Raw genomic sequence first — 215 nt, forward strand, 5'->3', positions numbered from 1 at the left:
CCGCATTAGCGCCGGGGCCGGCTCAGCTGGCAGATCCCAACACAGCGGAGGCCCCAGCAACAGGCGGGCCATTGGCAGGAGGCAAGATGCTGGCCTGTGATTGGCTCTTGGCACGCGCCGGACAAAAGGCTCTTTCCCGGCCGGGCGAGGCCGGGCTGAGCCACGGCCCTGCCCAGCTCGCTTCCGGCGGCCCGCAATGGCCGGAGGTAGGGGAG

This window comes from Meriones unguiculatus, chromosome 4 (genome assembly GCF_030254825.1).
Source record: "Meriones unguiculatus strain TT.TT164.6M chromosome 4, Bangor_MerUng_6.1, whole genome shotgun sequence".
NCBI classification, from domain to species: domain Eukaryota; kingdom Metazoa; phylum Chordata; class Mammalia; order Rodentia; family Muridae; genus Meriones; species Meriones unguiculatus.